The 25,230-nt window shown below is 40.4% G+C and overlaps 1 long non-coding RNA gene across 1 annotated transcript in view; it reads left to right on the forward strand.

Moving 5' to 3' along the window:
• The first annotated feature begins 993 nt into the window (after positions 1–993).
• Positions 994–25,230, forward strand: part of LOC309688553 — a 31,794-nt gene continuing 7,557 nt past the window's right edge. Inside the window, exon 1 of the long non-coding RNA XR_014271116.1 lies at positions 994–1,419. This is a non-coding gene — a long non-coding RNA (uncharacterized lncRNA). The remainder of the gene's footprint in view (positions 1,420–25,230) is intronic.

A 25,230-nucleotide genomic window follows, 5' to 3' on the forward strand; every position in this document is an offset into this window, starting at 1 on the left:
TTTCCGTTTCCTAGACGGCTGAGCCTGCAGGAGAATAAATTAACATGTCACTTTGCTAAAACCCCAGATTATACTGCGTACTGTAAAAAAGCATCTCTTTTTCTTTCGCCCTACCTTGCGCATGCACATCCACACACACTTCCTGTGCTACACCCTAAGCTCCTGTAGTACACATCAGACTGTGATGATGAACGACCTCTGTCTTTTACAGTGTGATAAACCCCCCCTGTCTGGGCTTAGATAGGAAAGTTATTGTTGGAACACCATAACCTTTTATTTCATCTGCTGTAAAAAGAAATCAATTAGGATCCTGCCTTGCTTTGAGCGCAACTAATCACATTTTGCTCACCCACACTTTTTTTTGTCTTGGTGGATTTTTTTCCCTTCTAATTCCATCTTTTCATGTCTTTCCCATTCTTTTCTGCTCTGTCTCTCCCTTTCTGTTTAATTTGTGACAGCAGGAGCAGTCAAAGCTCCCATTTAACCCTACGCCTGCAGCTTTAATAGCTTTAATCACTACCTTCACCATGGCAACCTGTCCGGACAACCAGACAAATCCCACCAGGGGTATTTTCTGTATACCAAAGCACACCTCAAATTGCTACCATTTTCAAGGAAAAACACACTTAACCCTTTAAGACCTACCATAGAACCAAGTTCGCCAGAGCTTATATTATATTTTTACATGCTGTGGAGCCATTTTTGGGAGCATTTCAAGTTGCTATACATCAATACAACCATTATAGCCCAAACTTTAATAATATGTCTGCATTAGGTGCATAGTAATTACATAAATTGCAAAAAAGTGCAATAAACTACAAAAAAATTGAAAATCGTTTTTGTTTTTTTAACATATATTTCTAGTTAGAGAAATTTAAGAGGCTTATCCCTCAAAACTGTAAATACAAAAAAGTTACACAAACTAGTTTCCCACCACAGGAAATTTATTTTGAGTGTCTTCATAGTTTTATTTTTGAAATACACCATTTTTTATATACTGCAGGAAAAACGAAAATAAATATTATAGTGCAAATTTGCAAAATAACAGCATATGCATCAAAATAAACTATTTCCAGCAGTGCAATATGAGTCTTAAGCATCCCAGAAACGACACAGAAAGTCATAAAGTCAAACATAACTTTTTAAAACACATAACAAGTAAAACACAAGCTCATAAGGCCCCGATCGTAAAAAACTACATTTCCGCAAAATGACGTCACTTCCGGTTTCGGGCAGGTCATGCGGTCATGTGATAGTTCGGCGCTGATGGACGTAGGAAGTGTTACAAACAGCTGATGGATCGGCGAAGCGTGTTTCTGGAATATCATGTTTTTGTTGCTGCAAGTGATTTTTATGCAGTTTTTGCAAAGCTATATGTGGAAGGAAACTGTGACCTAGGACAAGCTGATGGCATAAGATGTAAGTACAACTCCTCCAGTTTCATATGCAAAAAAAATTATTGCGCTAGCTTACTTGGTTGCAGAGCTACCGGGATTTAAAAATAGTTACGCAAAACAGAGCGTGCCCGCTCCGATCGGCTGTAAAGGGTTAAAGCAGATTTCAGCAAAGGGAAAGGTGCAAAGATTGATGTAAACAATGAATTAATGTGAATTCGAGAAGATATTAAATCAACACAATATGTCAAAGGACATTCATCAGCTTCAGGCAAATCCTTCACAGTTACAGGACTTTCAAACCACTTGTCATGTCACACCTGCAAAAATGAAATAATCCGCAACAAAGCTATGGGCAGATAAACAGAGCACAAACTCCAATTACAAGGTAGGAGGCTGTAGATAAGTCACCCTGTGCTGTTCTGGTATTTTATGATCAGCTGTACAGTATTTTGGGAGACATTTTCTAAGGTGTCTTAAATCCATCCTTTCTGTAGCATCTATGAACAGCACATTAGTGCATCTTCAAAAATAAATTGTGTACAAACGTCAAAACACACAATTTCTTCTTAAAAGCTTTCGACCTCTCTAAAAAAAACAACAAAACAACAAAAAAACAGTATGAACAACGATGAATCAATGTGAAAATTGTCTTCCCTCCAAAATGCTACATCTTTAAAGACAAGAGCACATATTCTCCTGCTCCTTTTCTTTTATTATTTAAGACATTTAAATGGATAATATTAAATACTGTGTTAAGGCCATTAAATACATTTCTTTTAATGAAATACACACTAAAATGTAGACTTTGAAGAAAAACTTTATGTTTTTATTCCACTAAGTATTAGGTTGTTTGCAGTGGCCCAGCATATAGGAACAAAAGAGATGTATTGCAGGTTTAGTGAGCTTCAGAATGTATGTAAGGTATGTAGACTGGGCTCATGTTAACGATACATTACAATTTGGCTGACATCCACCAAGTTCTTCAAGATCAACTTAATGATTTATAGGTCAAAATTTGACAAAAAGCCTTGGAACTGAAAAAGTATGATTTTTACAAGTGTGGTGTGTATTGTTAACATAAAAGCTTTCACATTCGACCTCTGACCTTCAAGGTCAGTAGTTTGATATTACGGTCAAAATAATAATAATGCTATATGGGGCTATTTAAAACTAAATTTCTTCAGGCATTGTTTGTATCATTGTTTTTGTGTTATTGTGCATTCCCATATAGAAAAGAAATAGAAAAAAAAACGTATAAAAGACTTGCATAAGATTTGGCCTACTTCATATAGTGAATCATATAAGGCTTATATGATTTACTCATGAAAGTGGCCACTTTCTCATTACTTTCATATACTGTTTTAGTAAGTATCCAAAACATACAAGTTTCGTTTATATTGTATGCTTTTCATACAAGCTTCACACAAGACACAAACTTGATAAGATTTGTATATATCTTTTCCATATGGGTTATCATGAGATTCCTGGATGCACGCCAGACAGAATGTGATTTTGTATGCTCAGCTTTGATGCTTTGAACTTTCTCTCATGTTTTAGGCCAATTTAAAACATGTCTTTGTTATCCATGTCAAATGGTGCCAGATTAAAAAGTAGGATGGCTAGTGTGCATGCAAGGCTCTGGGTCTAACTAACATCTTAGCTCTGTGGCGGCACCAGCTACCTAATAACCTAAGCATGAAGCCAGATCACAACAATAGAATAAACCAAGTTGATACATGTACACAGCAAAGCAGTGTCGCTTTTAGCTGTTGCTGTTGAGCTAGGTGGGTATGCCTAGTTAACAATGCACGAAGGCGAAGAGGTTCTTTGGTGTGTGGCTCCATTAGCCAGCAGCCCCGTCGGTCGGGTCATTAATGACTCAGGCTGGAAAGATTTGCAGTCCCAATGTCAAATGCCATCTTTTCTGAGCAGTGTACAGATGGTGCAGATATATAGGCTGAAAATGAAAGCAAAAAAGACAAATGTAGCTGTGGTGACATCATCCATTGGTTTCCAGACTTCTGCTTTGACTACTCATGTTTAACATTTTCATTTTCTTTTAAATCAGTCATTATGAAGCAAAGGTGCTTCGAACTGAGAAACTAAGGACACTGCACACATATACAGTATTTTACAATCGTTGGAACCATAATTTTACAAAGTGGACATTATGTTGCCTTAAATAAGACTTAGAAGAATTAAAAGAGATCATAAACCCATTAGCAAAGTGTTTCCAGATAATAAATCAATTGAATAGTGGGGTCATTTTCTCATTCTTCATGCTTACTCCCAAATAGCCAGGCTTTCTTGTAAGCTTTTTTAAAGTGGTCTCAAGCAATACTTCCCCTTGCTTTCAAAGTTTTTCTTCAGACTCAGGCTGCTTTTACACTTAATTCCAATCAGAAGAATGTTCTTTCTTTCTTTGTCTATTCACTGACCTGTGATTCATTCAAACACAAAAAAGGCAGCTTACTGAAGGGAGGTTTAGCAAAGAATCCATTTTAAATTGTATCTTTAAGCCCTTTGTTACTAGCAGCCGGTCGTAAAAACACATAATTTGTTCCCTTTTCTTTAGTTGAATCTTTGAAAAATGCCAGAGATAACACAATTTGGCGGGCATACTGTAAAATGGCATGTTAAAAATCACCAAGGTGATTCCAAAAAACCTATTAGCCCAAAACTCAAAAACAAAAGAAGGGGCAGGCCTAAAATCATATCGACAGCAGATGATAGGTATCTGAAAATCCTAAAACAATGAGGGGAAAAAATCCAGCAAAGAACTGACTCAGGACCTGAGAAATGCATCTAGCCCTTCTCCTAATGAGAAAAGGCTATGTGCCCTATATTACACAAGACCTAGACTGAAAATCAGTGGCAATGGGTCTTATGGAGTGATGAATCCAAGCTTTAAAAATTGGATTGAAATTGTTGGTCAGCTTATATGGAGGAGTTCAGGAGAGAGTTATAACAGTGAGTGTCAACAGCCATCTGCAAAACAACAAGTTGCATTTCAACTAGTGGTATTGGAGATCTTTTCAAAAGTGATGCCATTATGAATGCAGAAAAATACAGATTTTGATCCACTATGCAAAAGTTACTACCTATAAAAGGTAGTAATTTCGTGTTGACAATAATCCCAAACACACTGCCCAAGCAGTAGAAGCATTCCAGAATAGATAAACAAATAATGTTATATTGTCAGTCATGAACTGACCCCAGAGCCCGAACCTCAACAACACTGAAGCAGTGTGGGATCATCTTGACAGAGAACGGAACAAGAGGCAGCCAGCAAGAAGAGTCCTTCAAGAACCCTTGAAAACTATTCCTAAAGACTACTGGAAATGACAAGAAAGCTGACCAAAAGAGTTCAGGTTGTGTTGAAGAATAAAGGTGGCCATCCTAAATATTGACTCTAAATACTGATATTTTACCAACTCTGTTTTTACCTATATGGAAACAAACTGAAAGAGCAAGAACATTTCAATACATTTTTTCATCCATTTCCCATTTGCTGACCAAACCATGAAGAAATCACATAAGTGATGCAAGACTTCAAGTGACAAAGCACTATACATCTCCACGGGCATCTCCTCTCCATTATTGTTGTCTGCTTACTGCTGGATGCCAGAGAGCCATCCAAGGATAACTCTGGACAGGAGGGAGATGCTAGCAGCAGGCCTCTACGGACACAAAAGAGGGAAGTGGTAGAAAATGAGTGGAGTAACCTAGTTTTAAATTCAAAGGTTTTCTTTTAATTATTCAAGCAAATGATCAAATACTAACAGCCATAAATGTGTCATAACATTTATCAGAGAATGTTAATTGTGAAAAGTCAAACCCAGAGCACCACATCACTTGAAGCTGTAATTCTCCAAATGGTTGTTATATTTGTCTCATGACATGTAGAATGGTGTTATATATAGTATAGTAGTATATAGCTATAGTAGTAGAATGAAGTATTTCCCCTTGTGGGACTAATAAAGGTATATCAAATCAAATCAAATGACAAAGTAGAATTATTCAGAACTTCTGAAGAACCATACCTGTGATTATGATGGTGATGCTAATTAGCAAGTACCAGTAATATTTCCAGCTTTTTTCAGCTTCCCTCTGTTCGCTTTCCAATACATCTCTCCATCTTTACACAATGAATTCTGTAACCTCCTTCCCTTCTACTTCTTCTGCTTCTTTTTTATTCACATTTTGTCTGCGTTTGCACAGTCTTGTTCTGATTACGCTTTGGAGCTGATAAAAAAAAAGCAAGTTCAAAAATGTTTTCTCTATTTTTGCAGTGAATGAGCAACCAAAACCCTGAAGAATCTGTCCTCGTTCATTGTCTCCCCTATACACTCCACACTCTCTCTTTTGATTCTCCACCTTGACAAGAAAAATTGAGAAAACTTCTGAATGAGCGGAGCTGTCTTGACCCCTCCTCTGCAGAGCAACACATTTCAGTTTATCATTTACTGTTGCTTTGCCTCGGCAAAATTCTCATCTCCCCTTGATCTTTCATTCTTTTCCTGTCTGCCTGGTCTTTGTCTTTGTCACTGGTGTGCTCACCTATTTCCTCCCTATTCTCCCTCCCTAGGCATCTTTTTCACTGCAGCCCATATCTTCCGGAGGGTAGGAGGAAAGAGAGGTTTTAATTAGGTGAACATGTCTTAGCTCCAGGGAAACCAGAGATGGCATGCTGACACACGGCCGCTACTTAGGCAGTCTGACCCAGCTGAGAAGTGTGGCGATCGGGGCGGAGAGCCTCATCTCACCCATTCCCTGGAGGCTCTGGCACTATGGCTTCGGCATGCTTCCCAGATCTCTCCATCTTGTTTGCGTCAGTGTTACTGTACAGATTCCCATCAGCAGCAGTAATGGTTGTCTAATAGGGGACTCCAGTCTTGCCTGTGGACAGTAATGAGGACGGCTGCCAGTGGGGCACAATCAACCTTGCCTTTCACTGCATATGTGTGCGCCTGTCTGTCTTTGGCACTTTCATCAGGGAGGTAGCAACCACTCCACCCCACCCGCCGAAGCCCCCCACCTGCCACCCAATCTCCCTGCACCCTCCAGCACCCCTTCCCTAATTCTTTGCTTTCACTTCCTGTCTCACACAAAAACAGTCCTAGACTAATTCCATCAGTCACCCTGAGATTGTATTACATAAGTGAAGTCAAAGGCTCAGTGGGAGTTTGGCCTTGGGGTAAGTCTGTTTGCTCTACCTTAGATACCCTATAGTGATAGTCAAGGGGGGAACAATTACATCCTAACCTGCAGCACGGTGGAAGAGTGCTTATATTTCCCCTTTCATCTTTTTCTCTTTGTCCTTCTCTTGCTCTCACTCTGTTTCTATCCATCTTCATTAGCATCACAGCAAAGCTGTAGTTATCGTTCTTGGAGAGGATCAGTGGCTTGCCTAGGGGCTGGTGTGACGAAGTTAGAAATTCACAATCACGCACACACATTGACACACAGATGTGTGCACAGATCCTGCTGGGTCCTGTACATGACCCAACTCTATACGTTCACAAAAGACCCAGAGGGAATTGGATCTAATGAGGACACTGGTCTAGAGCAGGGTTACCATAACAAGCTTAGCTCAGTGTACGTGTTTCACGCTGTCCTTATCAATTGAATAGGCCCTTTGAAGCAGTAAGGTACCATTAGCTGGTCTGCAATCTGCCAGTGAGGAAAAGATGGCAAAAGGCAAAAGAAGGATGAGGTGAACAAGATCAAGAGATATATAAGCAATGCTTTCATCTCAGGCATTTCAGGTATCCTCTATATTCTGTTCACATCAGGCTATTGGCTGGAGCCTTTATGCACACTCCAACTTGCTGGCTCAATTATGAAGCCCAAACATCAAAACTGTGAGGCTTTCTTTTCCTTGACCGCTGACTAAAATGATACAAAGCAATTTCCTGGTCCTGATTGGAAAGGCACTGCTTACTGATTTGCATCGGAAAAATATGTATAGCATTCTTTACTGCTTCTTCCCACTTTATTACTATGTTTCTGAGTATGATTTCTTTAAATAGAGACAAACATTGAGCGACAAACTTACCAACTATATGAATATAAAGCAAGGGGCCGATTTATAGTTAGATTTAGCCCTCTAAAGTCACCGACATCTGAAGGGCCACAGCTAAAGCCCTTTAGTCACTTTACACTGTGGAAACTCTCCCTTCTGCTTTATCATTCTTTAATTGAGCCTGTTAATTGCTTCCTTAATGGCTTTGCCTGGACGTAGAACTGGCACTGTGGGAGACAGAGGCCAAGGATGGCTCATGTCATCCCACTTGGAAGACACGGAGCTGGACAGGGACACTGAACCCCATTGACCTGGCAGCTGGAGGCTGAACAACATCATCAGCCTTAAGGGTCATCTTAGTCTGGCAGCAAGCAGAATGTATGCATTAAGTAAAACAAATTATGATTTCCTCCATACTCTGCTCGCTACTTAGCAGTCATTAGTCTGAAGATGAGCTTAAACATCCCACTGGAATGCGATCATTGCTGCAGGTATTGTGTAACAAGACAAAATGAAATATAAGAGTGTCGGGCTCTATTTCTTTAGGTGATAGCAAATACCATTTTGGTTTAGGTAAAAATTAAACTGTTTGTCTACACCTACAGCTCTTAATACTCCCAAGGCAGTGCACCTTCTGTGCCTTCTTTAATAGCACTAGCAACATTTCCCAACAGGTGTTACTGGAGCATTTGCACAAACTGTAATGCGGTTCTTACTCAAGAGGAAATCCAAAGTTTTGCTGTTTGCTCATTAAATCTACCGCCTGGGATGCTAAAGTGCCCTGATCAAGTCATTTGCTCCTGATCCCTTATGATTAAAATGCAGCGCATGAAATTTGCCCAGAAATGTCAAAGTGCTCTTTGTGTTCCCACTCCATAACTACTGTGTCATATCTGACCTTTTCCCTCCATCACTGTCACTGCCACTCATGTCTCAGAATCAAGCAGGCATTGTACACCTGGAGGACCAACTGACTGAACAGGAAGATGGCATGTTGACAAAGCCAGGGGAAACAACCTTTTGAATGAAGATCAAACTGCCATTTTCTGTTGTCGGTGTTGATTTATAGGACCCTGTTTGGGGATACTGACAAGTGCAAGACATGCAATTACTGGGAAATTGCTGATGTTGATTTCAGACAAAAACAAAAGGGAGTTTCTGGTGGACAACTTGAGGAAAATGGGTTTTTATGATGCTATATATATTTCCAATAGAGCATGCAGAGAGACTCTTGTATTAGTCAATGAATCTACATCTGGAAGATGGTGCACTTTCATTTGACCACAAAAAAAGAGAGGACACAACGAAGGCTTCCGAGTGCTTCATACCCCACCTTTGATTTCATTTGATCATAGAAAGCAATCAATAGCCCATCCTTGTGTTACTTTGTTAATCTCAGATTTAAATCAATTGGGTTTGTATTCCTATACAAACTCAGGTAACAAGATTCTCCACACAATAGCAAGCACACACCAACTGCACAATTACCCATTCAGCACTGGGCACTCACTCACAGATATAAACGAGCTGTCAGAAAGCCACAAGAATTCTAATTGGATTGAGAAAAAAATGAACAAGCATGTTGTCGTTTGGTCAATACTAACAGCATGGATTGGGAGTTTTACATAAAATCTACTTAGACTTTGACAATAGCCAATTGATGTGGCCTTTGGGGGTAAAAACAATCTCTGTTGTTTTGCTTTCTTTCACAGATCAGTTTTAAGTAAACATATTTTGAAGTGCAGGCCTTTAAAAAATCAAAAGGGAAGGGGTCCCACTAGGCCTCTTGATTGAAATGGGCTTAGAGCAGATGTGGTCATTAAATTCTTAACCCGTGAATTGCATGCACACACTCAGGATTGCTCTAGACAAAGTCAAGTAGCTCTCAAAGCTGCCAAAGCATGCTGTATTTCAAAGGGAGCGATGCCTAGTGAAGCTAAAGAGGAAACATGACCTTGTGACACCTGAAGTAGAGAAAACGAGATGTGGAAGCGCGAGACTTCTACCGTCGACAACTTGTATATAAATGTAACAAGCAATGAACACAACAGCCTGACTAAATTTGTGTGAGTATCAGGATTTCAAATTCCAATTTTATATACTGTTTCAGTCTTAGTTGTTTCAGTAGTCCCAGGCTCTTTTGGGACTGTTCCACTGCTGAAGTTAATAATGCAGTCTCTCTGATGCAATTTCTCATTCTAGGGTGACAAATATTGCAGTTTTATTTATTTATCTACTTAATTTTTTTACTGTTTTGGTGCTGTCACAAGCTTGTCAAAGGCCCATCACCTCCTCTTTGTGGAACTTACCGGTGACAGACGGGTGAGATGCTGACTTGAGTATCGAATAGTTCATAGCAGGATCGAGTTTGACCTGAGCCTTAATCTGTATGAATGAATGAGGACATTCTACTTTAAATGGGGGTAGTGCCCATGATGCATGAAGCTAGACTTCGATGACACGAACACGAGATTTGAAGGAGAGAGGATTCTGTGGCCAAGAACGCCATGCAGCTTAGCCTTAGCAAAAGAAGGCTGAAGAATCAGTGTCTGGAATCAAAGAAGACATGTGACAAGCGAACAATGCCAGTGAAGAAACTGTGGATCAAGCCAAATGGAAAATGGTTCTGCAAGCATGTAGACCCTACATGTGGGAATAACACAGAGAAGGGTCTGTAGCCTACTTGTATAGCACTTTACTAGTCCCAAAGGACGCACTGACAGAGGCGAGGCTGCCAGACACTGGCACCACCGGGCCCTCTGACCACCACCAGTAGGCAACGGGTGAAGTGTCTTGCCCAAGGACACAACAGCTGAGACTGTCCGAGCCAAGGCTCGAACCGGCAACCTTCCGATTACAAGGTGAACTCCCAACTCTTGAGCCACGATCGCCCCAGACAAAACAAATTTCCCACGTGTGGGACTAATAAAGGTTATCTTATCTTATCTTAAGACGAATATGGTGCTGCATATGGCATCCTATTCATGTTTTTTAGTGATGGTAAGCTGGCAGATGCAGAACTGGACTCCAAGATCCAAAGAGGAGTGTGAGGGTTAGGTTTGTGGTATTGCACTTACAGTAAGTTAGAATGGGCTACACTGTACAAAGTAAACTTGCAATAGACATACATAGCAGAATTATGAAAGACAGGTCTTGACACAGAAAATGCATGATTTCCACTTGATAAATACTTGGGTCCCTGATGGACTCTTTATTTTTGTCTTGTTTTCAATCAAACCGACTTTATTCATGCCAGAAACCCTAGCATTCAGCTGAAAAAAGCTAGCCTGACTGTGATCAGTGTCCTAATAGAGCATTAAGATGTTTTACACAGAGATGCAACTCACAGTTTGTAGCAAATCTGAATTCTGCCACGGTTTGCTGGAGGTTGATTTATTCAACTAAGACATTTGACGTCAAACCCTTTTGGCTGACAGTTGCGAACAACAAAGGAGAATCTTGTACAGGGTTAAATCAGAACAAGCTTGCTCCTGTGGAGAACTTCTCAGTGCCAATTTTTCAAAAAACTCTGTTCACAAGTGATTATTAGCTTCTCGCAGTTAGATTTGAAGTCAAATTAAATGTGCAAAAACAAGAGCCGTTTGTGATTTAGTCACCCTGATTATAGCTATAACCAATATGCATAGTGAATATTACCTATATATGCAGTGAATTGAACACTACCGTATATATTATTTGATATACACACACATACACACACTCACACAGATAGTAGCAGGTGCTCTCTGTTGGATGTGGATGAAGACAGATGAGCAGTGATCATTCTCATTAGAGCAGTGATGAGCTCCCGCGAAGACATACACCTGGCCCAGTGCACACCTGGGGAGACAAAAAGAAAGTGTATGCGTGCGTTTGTGTGTGTGTGTGTGTGTGTGTGCACGCGCTCCTGAATGTGTTAAAGAGAATAAAGAGAATATACTAGTGGGGCAAAGAAACAGAATTATGAGGAATTGAAGGGAAGAAAGGGTTACCGGGATCCATCCAGCTTATAGAAATACACAGTAGGAGATAAAAAGTCACTATCCTACAGCATTTATAGAAGAAATTGTTATCCTGATGAGCCAGTCAGTCGGATTCATTTTTCATACTACTACAAGCTACATTTCTTATCAGTATCACTAGGTATACCTGACTGTTTTGGTAAGAGTACAGACGCACACATGCACACACCGCTGCTTTATCTCTGATGAGCCTGTCTCTGAATGGCTCTTGCTGTACAAATGCATTGTAGAACCTATTTAATGTACCTCATTGAAGCCAGTATCTGCAGTATAATGGTCACAGTGTTGCTTGGATGTTTGTTTTCAGAGATATGGTGTGGGAGGAAAATGTATTTAAACCATCTGAGGCAATCTTCAGGTTTACATTAAAATGCAGCACGATGGGTCAACTGTGGCATTAAACAAACCATTTAGACCTCTGAATCTAATAACAGACTGCATTGTTAAACTCTGGGTTGGAATTTGAAGGCCCACACGGTTCCCTCCACCTGCTGCAAGTAACAGTCAAGGTGCACAATGTTTCTGTGAGTAATCTGGGGCAGACCAAACATCCTGTGTCCACTCGTAGACCCGATCATATTTCCATGTGTGTGCGTTGAGGACGATAAGGGTGGGTGGAACAAGGTCGGATAGGCAATGGCCTAAATCGTTTGTTGATTGACGGAAGCTGTCATCCAATTCCATTAGCCCCGTTCCTACACACCTTGGTGGTTGCTAATTTAATCTCGGCTCTGATAGAATGTAATTTGGTTAAAAAGGGCCCCTTATTAATATTTCCAGTATCATTTTCAGCCGCTGATGGGCAGAGGAACTTTCATTACAGAGAGAAATTACCGAGGCAAGATGGTGCGTAAATGGGAAGACAGTGAATGGGACTGGACAGAGATTTATGAAAGCATGGATGCAATAGCTGACATCGTTAGCTTCAACCAGTAGCCTGAACACACAAACACACACACGGTCATGAATGTGTGCACAGCAGTGCACACATGTTGCAACGCACACCCACAAACAGAACTATTTCCTTTATGTAAAGATGCTAAGAATGCCTCACCACCAATTAACTATCAACAAACATAATTAGCACCAATGACAGCAGGAAATTAAGCAAGGACTAAGGGTTTCCAAGAGAGAAAAATATCTCATAGAAGACTACACATAAAGGACTATTCTCTTCATCCCTGTTTAGGCCGGGGCTATTAAACTGTCTTCATCGCTTTACTCTCTCCCTCGCCTCCTTCTCCCTTTGTCTCTCTGTTTAATGGACATAAACACAAAGGCATAAACAGTCATTTACACAGCGGTGTGTTACATCTAAAGATTAAATACTATACATACATAAACCAGTGCTATTGTTTATCTTGCTGTTTCCTATGCTAACTGGCAGAAAGCCTATCATTGCACTGCTGTGTGTCAGTGTGTGTGTGCGCGTGCGCTTACATTTGCATGCTAGGGCTCAGTATGCCGGTAGTCAAAATAAAACGGCAGTAAGGGGAGTAATATTTGGCAAGCACAGCTGCACTTGTGTTGCATCCCTGCCCCCTTGCCTGTCTTTGAATTAATTCTTCAGCCCTCTTTTCTTCCACTTCAGTGCTGACTTTGAGTTGCCCACCGGAGAGAGAAGAATGCGTCAGGTAATCACTAATTCCTGGAAGATTAAATTAAGGAAAGAGTCTTCCCACGTTTGGTATATAGTTTTGGAATGGTTTCTACTTTAATTTCCTGCTGTATTGCCTTTATTTACTCATGCGCCGTACATCTGTTGATGTCTGGTTTCTTCTTAACCTCGGGCTGTATCCCAGAACCTGCCATGTCCTAAGCTACCTGTCCCACGTCCTTCTCTGCTTGCTGCCATCACCTCCAATGCCCTAACTACTTCTTACCCATTTCCTTTCTTACTTCATTCTTCTCTCTCTGTTTTCCTATCTTAGTCCCTGCCCCAGGCCACCCCACTTCTCCAGGCTCATCCTGCCTTTTGGGATAAAGAGAATACAGAGGATCAGTTCTGCTCAGTGACCTTTGGAGGTGGCCTTCAATCTAAAGGTATGGCAGGGGAGGCAGAGCTTAGAGAGATTTACTGGGGCTACCTGTGTGAGAGAAGAGATTTCTCAACTTGCCCGTTCTCTGAAGGCCAAGAGAGAAGAGAAGAGAAGAGAAGAGAAGAGAAGGTGATTTTGAAATACAGACAACATGAAGGCTGGGGAAGATGGGAGTCGATAAGAGGGAAAGAATGGCAAGGAGAGGAGAAGAGCCTGCTGGTCACAGTGGGGCAGCGGTCATTTGTAGCACAACTGGATGCCCTGACCACTGAGAGAAGATGGCAGATGCATAGATACAGTATAGGATTAGAGAGATACATGGGGAGAGAGAGCATACCATGAAAGGAATAAAAACATGAATATACTTAAAAGAAATGCTGTGAGAGGAACCAGGAAGATGAAGAAAGAAGTAAGCTCTTCTTGGTTTAAAGACAATGTTGGATAACACCTCCCACCCACTCCATGACATGTTGGTCAGTCACAGGAGCTCGTTCAGTGAGAGACTGAGATTACCGAAAAGCACCACTGAACGACACAGGAAATCATTCCTGCCTGTGGCCATCTCCCTGTACAACGCATCCACTTAACACACTGTTTGCTGCTACAACTACACATGTTTCTTTTCCAAATATTTATTTATAAGTGACTTACAGTGGGGCAAAAAAGTATTTAGTCAGCCACCGATTGTGCAAGTTCCCCCACCTAAAATGATGACAGAGGTCAGTAATTTGCACCAGAGGTACACTTCAACTGTGAGAGACAGAATGTGAAAAAAAAAATCCATGAATTCACATGGTAGGATTTGTAAAGAATTTATTCGTAAATCAGGGTGAAAAATAAGTATTTGGTCAATAACAAAAATACAACTCAATACTTTGTAACATAACCTTTGTTGGCAATAACAGAGGTCAAATGTTTACTATAGGTCTTTACCAGGTTTGCACACACAGTAGCTGGTATTTTGGCCCATTCCTCCATGCAGATCTTCTCGAGAGCAGTGATGTTTTGGGGCTGTTGCCGAGCAACACGGACTTTCAACTCCCGCCACAGATTTTCTATGGGGTTGAGGTCTGGAGACTGGCTAGGCCACTCCAGGACTTTCAAATGCTTCTTACGGAGCCACTCCTTTGTTGCCCGGGCGGTGTGTTGTGGATCATTGTCATGTTGGAAGACCCAGCCTCGTTTCATCTTCAAAGTTCTCACAGATGGAAGGAGGTTTTGGCTCAAAATCTCACGATACATGGCCCCATTCATTCTGTCCTTAACACGGATCAGTCGTCCTGTCCCCTTGGCAGAAAAACAGCCCCATAGCATGATGTTTCCACCCCCATGCTTCACAGTAGGTATGGTGTTCTTGGGATGCAACTCAGTATTCTTCTTCCTCCAAACACGACGAGTTGAGTTTATACCAAAAAGTTCTACTTTGGTTTCATCTGACCACATGACATTCTCCCAATCCTCTGCTGTATCATCCATGTGCTCTCTGGCAAACTTCAGACGGGCCTGGACATGCACTGGCTTCAGCAGCGGAACACGTCTGGCACTGCGGGATTTGATTCCCTGCCGTTGTAGTGTGTTACTGATGGTGACCTTTGTTACTTTGGTCCCAGCTCTCTGCAGGTCATTCACCAGGTCCCCCCGTGTGGTTCTGGGATCTTTGCTCACCGTTCTCATGATCATTTTGACCCCACGGGATGAGATCTTGCGTGGAGCCCCAGATCGAGGGAGATTATCAGTGGTCTTGTATGTCTTCCATTTTCTGATGATTGCTCCCACAGTTGATTTTTTTCACACCTAGCTGCTTGCCTATTGTAGATTCACTCTTCCCAGTCTGGTGCAGGTCTACAATACTTTTCCTGGTGTCCTTCGAAAGCTCTTTGGTCTTGGCCATGGCGGAGTTTGGAGTCTGACTGTTTGAGGCTGTGGACAGGTGTCTTTTATATAGATGATGAGTTCAAACAGGTGCCATTCATACAGGTAACGAGTGGGGGACAGAAAAGCTTCTTACAGAAGACGTTACAGGTCTGTGAGGGCCAGAGATTTTCCTTGTTTGAGGTGACCAAATACTTATTTTCCACCCTAATTTACGAATAAATTCTTTACAAATCCTACCATGTGAATTCATGGATTTTTTTTTCACATTCTGTCTCTCACAGTTGAAGTGTACCTCTGGTGCAAATTACTGACCTCTGTCATCATTTTAAGTGGGGGAACTTGCACAATCGGTGGCTGACTAAATACTTTTTTGCCCCACTGTATGTATGTATGTATGTATATATATGTATATATTGTACTATTCTTAGTTAGCGTATTGTCTGTCTTGTCTTAATGTTGGTTTAAAATGGAGCACTGTAACAAAAAATAATTTCCCCCAGGGATCAATAAAGTATTCTGATTCTGATTCTGATTTATATCGGTACGAAGGGAGCCATATAGCATCGTTACATCTGCATCATGTACATATTGGTTTATTAGAAATGAAAATGGACACGTTTACCTACCACTGGGGCATTTGAAGGTTAAACCTGAAGAAATCATACTGCGTGATGTATATATATGTGTATGTGTGTGCGCGCGTGTATGTGTGTGTACAAAACTGTCCCACGAGGGGTCCCCTTGCAGGTGGCTTTTAATTTTGGTCCAATTTGCATATATCCAATCAGGTAGAGTAATTGGGAGTGTGTGAGATAGGAGACACACACAGACACACACACACACACACAGACACACACAGAGGGCGTTGGTCTGTCCCAGGATGCAGCAAAAATGTGTTGCAGACGAGCTGATGACACTGATAATTGTGACACTGAGTGATGGCTCTAATCAGCAAAAGTATCTTCCAAATCAATTGACCCCCCCCCCCCCCCCCCATCTCTCCCAGCCTTCAAAATAACTCCTTGTCCTCACATGAAAGGCGACCACATTGGAGAGGAGCATGAATAGCCTGAATCACAATTATTGACCTTGACAGGCAGCGGTAGACAAAGCACAGCAATAAGTAACGCCTGTCAGCTGATTTCAAACAGGCGTTGCCGAAAGAGGCGAAACTGCAGCCTTTACTGAATTACTGTGGATATTCATTTTATGGTTAGTATTCATAATTAATCAGAAATTTGGAATGAGTTTCCTCAGCTCTGCTCATTGTTTTACTAACGCTGTCAGTGCATTTTAGTAAGAAATAAGCAAACCATACAGCGTGCCAGTTCCATGCTGTGGCTGCCTTGTGGAAGCTACATATTTTGAATTCTTTGATGTAATGAATTTCTTGTGTCTCTGTTGGTTTTCTAAAGCTAAATAGTGCTTTTAAAGCTGAAAGAATGTTTTTTTAAAAAGTTGACATCAAACAGTTTTGAACTTGTGGGATTTGCAGTTTTGACACGGTGGTAAAAATAACATTAAAATGACTTAGATGAGCTAGCTTGCATCTGGTTTTACATCAGTTTGGTGAGATAAATTGAATGCACGCTCTCCTGGAGAAAATTTAGGATCATTATGTATCATGTATATATGTATATATATATATACACACATGTATGCATTAAGGTGTGTCCTAGCAGTGCAATTGTTAATATATTTGCCTAACATGTGAAAAATCCATGGTTTGAGAGCAGGAGGAGACAGAAAATAAGTTTTATGTTGTTTATTAACACAAGTGGCCTCTTTCACATTTTTTCTTATAGGCTACAGCATGAAGTTGTGCCCCATTTGACTTAAGTACTATTAATCATACAATGCTCAGCACTACTAAATGAGAGCATGGGCAGGATCACTGCTGGAATGTAAGTTGGTGCATTGACTCAAAGGTCTTTTAAGTGCAGTTTTAATTGTTGTTTTTTAGTATTTATATTGTATGCTGTTTTCTTCTACTACTACACTGTATTTTGTATGTAAATATACTTTGTATTTCAGTGTCACTATAACAGCTTATCTCCCTCCAACTCACCCTATCACACCAACCTTCTGCATGTCCTTCTTCACAACATGAACCTCCTCTGAGGTCTTCCACCTATGTGGCAGCTTCATCTTCAGCATCCTTTGTCCATTATATCCACTATCCCTCCTCTGCACAAGCCCAAACCATCTCAGCCTCGAACTTTATCATCCTTTGTACTGCATAAGATTTATTTTATTGCTTTAGTTACTCACTGTTCTGCAGATTTCAAGTATAAACTACATATACATTGTACTGCATTATTATAGCTACAGTACCTGTAGCAGAAACTGTAATTAAAAAAAAAAATATATATATATATTTTTATGAGGTTATTCTGTATAAAATGTTGTTTAAAAAGTGGAATGCCACTATTATGTGTTAAATATTCATTTTTTGCCTTTAATATACAGGACACTGGTGAGCTGGTAACACATGGATAGAGTAATGGTAAATAGTAAATGGACTGGTTCTTATATAGCGCTACTCTTCTGAGCACTCAAAGTGCTTTACACAACTTGTGTATTCACCCACTGACACCCATTTGTACAAGCACATTGCTCTAAGTGCTTCACACACATTCATACTCTGATGGATGCATCAGAGAGTAATTTGGGGTTAATATCTTGGATATTTGGCATGGAGACTGGGGGAAGCCAGGAATCGAACCACCAACCTTCCGATCAGTAGATGACCTGCTCTACCGCCTGAGCTACAGCCACCCCAATAGAGAGTCATGCAGGAAATAGTCAAGGGTGGACTCAAACCCAGGTGAGGTAGAACAGTGCCTGTGAAGTGTCATACATCTGGGGCACATGACTTCACACCAGCGTGTGTGAATATCCTGAACATTGTTTTATAAGTCACTTCTCTGCCGTTTATTTCTGATCAAATATTCAAATTTTCCTTTAGCCGCAGGTGCATTGTTCTTGTTCCCCCATCACCACCTCACTCTGTGCTGCGTCATTTAGAAGCTCCTGTGTATGGTAATAATTAAGCTAACACCATTTCTATATAGTGGGTCTCAATCATGCTGATAAAAATGTCAGCAGTTTTAGCTTATTATTTTTTTCTGCAGATGTACAACGAAATGTTAATGTCAGGGGTATAAGAACTGGTAAAATAAGGAGAAACAGTGACTTTTCTGTAAGTTTGGAATTGAAGTATGGAATTGGAAATGATCAGGAGTAGAAGCACATTTGATTCTTCCACACTGCTATTTCCCAAAATGACAACAGCTTTGGAAATGAAACTAAATATGATTAGCCAGAAAAGGCACATTTATACTTAAAGAAGTATTTCATCACTTACTGATCTCTTATTTTCCTCTTTGTCTTACATCTTTCAGATCATTAAAAAATTAATAATACTAGAAGATAAAACTAAAAAAAAATGTATATAGAAAATGCAGTTTTAAAATAATGTTTTATTTTAGCAAGGTGAAAAAAAACTAATTGCCTCTACACCCCCTAAGCATCATCTCTGGAGAGATTTAACTCTATTTAGCCCTTTTTATGAATTTAAACACTTGTAAAATCCTAATAAGCAAAATGCAGATAAATCTGAAAACACACTGATTACTGTGCGAACTATGTGCTATATAATAGGAAACAAAATCAAGACACTTCTGTTGCCACAAGGTAGACACAGACAAACGGTGATAATTAACTCTTGTGTCTGAGACACAATTTAACTGTTTGTGTGCACTGGAAATACATGTTAATTTGAAAAAAACAAACTATGAAATATGTGATGACATTTTTAGGACTATTTACATGCACAGAAATACTAATACTATTTGTCCTATCTGTGTGGTTCAACTGAGGTTTCCTTCTCTGCAGGCATGCTGAAAATGCGGCTGGAATGACAGCTAATTTTGGAAAAGAGTGACAGAGTTTGTGGATTGTAATACTCTGGAGAAGCCTAATCAAAAGGAGAAGGGCCGGCTTGAGAAGAGAGAAACACTGAGAAAACCAATAATTACCAACAGGCAGGCAAATGGGCCATCTAGGCACACAACCACTTAATTGATAGTTAGATTTTTCTGTGGAAAGGCACAAAAGCACCAGAGATAATTTCTTAATGGGGGCCTATTAAGTCTGAAGATCTGGCATTTAGGGCTCACATGGAGGCAAACACAAATACAAGGACCACACACGCACGTACAAATTCACACCGGCAGACACACACAGAGCAGAGAGCTCACCAATGCATAGTGTGGCTGTACTCTATCCACTCACACTCACAGATCTCTCGCTATCGCAAGATAGTCAATAGATACAATACCTTTGTTTCTCTGTTTAGTTTTTTTGGTTTTGATTGTTTTAGGGGGTTTCTTTGGCTAGACTCCCACTTTGTACTGCTTTAAAAAGAAGCTCATTATAACAATAATAATAATAAGTAATTTCATGCTTAAGTGTGAATAGATAAAATAGAACAAAAAATATTTGTTTAAAGTTTTCTTGTCTCCAGAAACTTTTTTCACTTCTTTATTAAATTTGCAACATTTTTGCAGTGCTGTGTGAGCTCAGTAAACCCACCTGCGAGTGCTGACTACACTTAAATGCTGATATAAGGACAGAGGTCCCTCTGCACCAACATGACATGCTGCCAGGCACAAGCACAGACAGACCTCAGTCGTTTTGGCCTTTTCCTTAATAAGCGCCTTTTGTGTATGACAGGGTTTTGGGGGTTTTTCAGTTCCTATTTTATAATTTTATATTTTAATTGTACATTTGGCCTGAGGCATCTATTCCCAATTAAAAGCACGCAATCCCCAACAATTGTATTTTTTTTTTATAATTCTGCTAATTCACACGCCCTGGGCCATCACAACCCGGAGGATCACATTGCAGACCTGCTTTCACTGGTGACAGCAAGGAAAAGGTAGTGTGGCCCCAGTCATGTTCATCTTTGTCACATTACAGTAAAACACTTCATATTACTATATGTGAATACAGCCAACCAAATGTTAGCAATAACAGCCTACCATTAGCTTATAAAAAGGCAAGCTAGTCTTAAAATGTACAACACAAGGTGATCACAAGTAAAAACTACTTGCTTAAAATATCCCCTTGGAATGGCTTAGGTCCTACCTCTCCGAGAGGACTTTTTCCGATTTTATTTCTTCCCCAGCTCCTTTTACTTGTGGTGTCCCGCAGGGTTCCGTATTAGGCCCAATTCATTTTTCAATCTACATGTTGCCCCTAGGCCTAATCTGTAGGAAGCATAACATCTGCTTTCACTCATATGCCGACGACTAGGGATGGGTATCGAAACCCGGTTCTTGTTGAGAACTGGTTCCCACTGTTTCAATTCCGTGGAATCGTTTGCCATTTTTGCAAACGATTCCATTATCGATTCCAGTCGCCCCGAATGACGTCACCGCGTTGCGGAGCGTCATTTACCTGGCTGGAAACACGGCGCCAGCGGCTCAAATGCTCAAAAGCTTGGTTATACTTAAAAGTATGACAACAGGGCAACTTGCAATACTTGCAAAGTAGATATTTCATTTAAGGGAGGAAACACTACGAATATGCAAAAGCATTTGCTCACAAAACACGTGATAACCTTAAATGAATGTCGTGTTTTTAATTCCGCTCCGGACTCGTGAATCTCAACCCAGCAGCAGCGGTAACGTTTGCACGTCCTCTCCCGTTAATGCGGCAGGTAAATAATCAACTAACAGTGCATATTATGTTAGCGCGATCTGCCTTATTACAAAACCTGCCATTACTGTGCATTTAGGTGACCATGATGAGAGAGACAGACAGAATCTGGCTGGCTCAGATGCTGGCAGTTGTCGCTGCAGTCTACCGGTAGCGTCTCCTTTCAGGCCAGGATAGACGAATGTCACCGAGCAGTGACTAAGTTTGTGGTAAAAGGCTTGCACCCATTTGCCACAGCAGATGCCCCCGATTTCACTTTGGTAAGTGGATGTGTTTAATTGTAGGCAGGGACATTACTGGATATTCTTGTGTAATTGCTACAGAATAATTTATGTTACACTTTGTTATTGCTACAGGAGAATATTTATTTTATTATTTTACATTTACATTTTTTTTCCTGGGGACCCTGTGACACCCCATTGAAGAGCCGTAGGCTGGATCTCTTAACTCATTCATTGCCATTGACGTCTATAGCCATCAATTGCAGTGAATGAGTCAATGGGTTTAACTCATTCACTGCCAATGGCTGGCAGTGAATGAGTTAAGATCTCACTGTTGGGTTTGTAAGGCCATGTTACTCCTAAATTTCTATCTTGTTCAAAGAGAAGATAAAAAACAAAGTTCTAAGCTAATCGACCTTAGTGTTCTCCTTTTTTAAAAATAAGAATCGATAAGAGAATCGATAAAGAATCGAATCGTTAAACAGAATCGAAAATGGAATCGGAATCGTTAAAATCTTATCAATACCCATCCCTACCGACGACACCCAGATTTATCTACGGTTTAATAGAAACACCTAGAAACATGGAATCACTAGTCAAATGTCTTGACGAAGTTAAAACCTGGATGGCCTCAAATTTTCTTACGTTCAACGAGGATAAAACTGAGGTAATTATTTTTGGACTGAGCTGTTATTTCAATGCCCCAGATTTGGACTTATGCAACTTAACATGTGCTGTTAAAACACATGTAAAAAACCTGGGGGTTTTCTTGGATAGCAAACTTACATTCGAGAAACAAATTAATTCAGTTGTCCAGCGGTCTTTTTTTAAATTAAGACTCCTATCCAAAGTGAGATCTTTTTTATCTTTTAGAAACTTGGAACGAGTAATTCATGTGTTTGTTTTATCTCAACTGGATTACTGCAATTCACTGTATGTGGGTGTCAGTCAGTCCAGCTTGGCCCGGCTCCAACTTGTACAGAATGCTGCAGCTCGCCTTTTGACTCATTTGAAGAAACACCAACATATTACTCCGGTGCTTGTTTCCTTTCATTGGCTTCCAGTGTGCTTTAGAATTTAATTCAAAATCTTACTTTTGACTTATAAAGTGCTAATTGGTCAGGCACAGGACTATTTGTCTGACCTATTGCAGCTTTATACGCCCTCTAGAGCCCTTCGATCAAGCGATCACCTGCTCCTTACCTTACATAAGTCTAGGATGGTTCATAGAGGAGATCGGGCATTTGCGGTTGTGGCACCGAAAATGTGGAATGATCTACCTCTCCACATTAGAAAGGCCCCAACTCTTTTTAAATCGCATCTTAAAACATATTCTTTTACTCTGGCTTTCAAAACTGTATGAGTTACCAATTCTTTTATCCTTATCTTCTTTTCATTTTCTTACCTGTTGTTGTTGTCAATGTCATTGTTTAACTGTTACTCTGTACAGCACTTTGGTCAGCTCCCTGTTGTTATTAAACGTGCTTTATAAATAAATAAATGAAATGAAATCATTATTATCATGGAAATATGTAGATGTCAGAAAAAAACTTTATATAAAAGAATCCACCAGTGCTCGTGTAAATGGAGTAAGTTGTACAAATGTACATACCACTTAGAAATATCAGCTGCTATCAGCTATAGACCCAGCTGTGATGAACATACCTGCTATACAGGTGTGTATGAGCATGTGGTAGACTGTTGCAGTAATGTCCTTTTGCGCTTGTTCCTCCGGAAAGAAAATAAAGAGTGCCAATTGCTATAATGTAGTGTAGCCCCAACACTGTGAAAGGAAAATAACTCTCTCTCTCACACACACGCACACACACACACACACACACACACACACACACACACACACACACACACACGCCTGTCCAGCTTTGCAGCTGCACTTGGTCAGTGCAGCAGCCAGAGTAAAATTACACTTGAGGACATAATCTTGACACAACACTGTGTTATCTCAGGCTGCCGTGATGTCGATTCAGCTACAGGAACAGCAGTACACAAGACTGAATGTGGGAGGAAATGAAGTGTGATGGGCCTTTGTTATACTTCAGTGTGTGTGGAAATGTCTCAGAACATGTTGAGAGAGAAAGAAAAAAAAAACAGTTTCTGCCCTTAATTTAGTTTGGCACAAAAATATAGAGAGCCTGAAATGAAAGGGAATATAGGACAATTTTAGCTTAGATTTCAAAAAGAAAAAAAAAAAGCTTGGCTGCAGGATGAAAATTGTTGGCATTTTTGTGACTCAAACATCAGTCCGCCTTGTCTCTTACTGTACCCCATCAGCAGGCTTGTCAATTGTGACAAATTCTTTCACATGAGGATGCCTGATGCACAGATGATATATTTTAGGAGCTCTCTAAGCCAGCTAGCTAACTTCTCTGCTATGCACCAGCAGGGAGTAATCTCTTGCGAAAACATTTATCTTTGAGGAATCACGCTTAATCATCTCCATGGTGTTGCGCAGCTCAGCATCGGAGGAGTTAGGTGGTTTGGATTAGGCCCTCCTGCTGTGTTCGAGTCTTATCACAGCCTCCACACTTTATCCAGCTACAAGTTGGAGGTCTTAGCCAAAGACTCCTCGCAGAGAACGAGCCCAGGGTCGAACTCATTGCTTTTTTTGTCAAGTGACAATAAGTGTCTGTGGCTTTAAGCAAGACAATACATCAATCTCATAAGGCTCTAACCTCAGCAGTCTGTTTGAAGCTGTTTTATTTATGGACACAGCTATTGATACTAGTGATTTTTTTTTTTTACCTGAGTGAGGCTACGAGCACTGACAGCTTCTGCTTACACATGAGCAATGCTGTTGTCAGGTAGGTGTACTTGCTTTCCAACTATAGCAGACGTTTACGCTTAACCACAGAATGAGAAAAGAAAGCTGAATCTTTTCAAGCCACAGAATCGATTTCCTTTCCTCAAACAAAATGAGGTTTAACTTTATTTATAAAAAAGGTTTTAAAGATATATATAATACTGCCTTGACTAAAGGACACTGTTTCTGTGATAGCTTAAAATATTTAAATAAACCCTGACGCACTATATGAAGTGGCAGCAGCCAACAGTTTAGCCTATCACTCATCTTGGTATTAAATACTCCTTTTGTTTGTTGTTATCTACTGGAACAGCAGAGATGGCAGTGACAAATGAGGTAGTGGATAAGCAAATCTTGCAAAGCTACCATACTGAGGCGAGCAGCTAAAATTCTCCTCTTTTATTGATGACATATATCAGACCTGCTTTAATATCGCATTTCTTTAGTCAAATAACGCTGTTGTAAGTCTGTGTTCACTAACAATAAGCTGTGCCTGCCTGTAAAATGCTGGGTCACCTATTTTATTTAATTTTGCTTCCCTGGGGCTTCACCGGTATCAGCTGTAAGTTGTTACATAGTAACACATAACTTTCATGAAATCAGGTGTCTGCAATGCAGCGCCGTGACACGTTACTGTCGTACTGACACTAAAGTCCCTAAATTAAAGCAATGAAGCTGTTCCTCACATTTTGAAATTATCACCTGACCTGAACTCATAAAGGAGATTGGATAAAGATGGCAATCCAGTCTGTGACTTCTGCGGGATGGAGATGACAAATTACTTCAAATTCATTGGCCCAACGGACAGAAACACTATACAGCACTGCAAACATCCCTTCAAATCTCTCCAAGCACCTGCGAAAGGAAAATGTTAAACAATGCAAACAGCAATGCCTAACCAGGCAGACGAAACTTGATTTTCAGCAGGTAGCATGAGCACAGCTCAGCAGACCTTTAGCGCTGTAGATGAAATGTTCATAAGGGTTCCTGTTTTTGCAAACATGGCGACATAATTAAGGTAAAACTAAATCAGTGAATGCATTCAGTACACTAATGTGCACATTCTGAAACAGAATGCAACATAAACAGTTGCGTGGTTAATTTCA

The sequence above is a fragment of the Aulonocara stuartgranti genome, assembly GCF_965226115.1.
Source record: "Aulonocara stuartgranti genome assembly, chromosome: 2".
Lineage (NCBI taxonomy): Eukaryota > Metazoa > Chordata > Actinopteri > Cichliformes > Cichlidae > Aulonocara > Aulonocara stuartgranti.